Source organism: Austrofundulus limnaeus, unplaced genomic scaffold (assembly GCF_001266775.1).
Source record: "Austrofundulus limnaeus strain Quisiro unplaced genomic scaffold, Austrofundulus_limnaeus-1.0 Scaffold9189, whole genome shotgun sequence".
In the NCBI taxonomy this organism is placed as follows: domain Eukaryota; kingdom Metazoa; phylum Chordata; class Actinopteri; order Cyprinodontiformes; family Rivulidae; genus Austrofundulus; species Austrofundulus limnaeus.
In genome coordinates, this window is record NW_013961591.1 from 1,351 (window position 1) to 1,683 (window position 333).

Genomic DNA, 333 nt, shown 5'->3' on the forward strand with positions numbered 1-333 from the left:
TTTGGAGGTCAGCCTGTGTTCGCAGGTCAGCTGCCTTGAAGGTTGTTACTGAGAGGGAAAAAATGTTCTGCATGTTGATTTGCACAGGCCGAGTAGCTCAGTTGGTCAGAGCGTGGTGCTAATAACGCAAAGGTCGCGGGTTCAATCCCTGTACTGGCCAGCTTGCCTTGAGGCAAGCCGTAACATTGTTTATGTTCTGCTTGCTCAAATCACTTTGTGGCAGACTCTAGCCTCATATGAACAGAGAATGCACTTCAACTAGCACAATCTGACATGTTCTCCACAACAAGTTAACAATAACAATGTTATTCCTAAAAAGCATACATCTTCTGT

General features: G+C 45.0%; 1 non-coding gene across 1 annotated transcript; it reads left to right on the forward strand.

Moving 5' to 3' along the window:
- The first annotated feature begins 86 nt into the window (after window positions 1–86).
- Window positions 87–160, forward strand: trnai-aau (transfer RNA isoleucine (anticodon AAU)). Its single transcript has one exon. It is a non-coding gene; the product is annotated as a tRNA-Ile (tRNA).
- The last annotated feature ends 173 nt before the right edge of the window (window positions 161–333 follow it).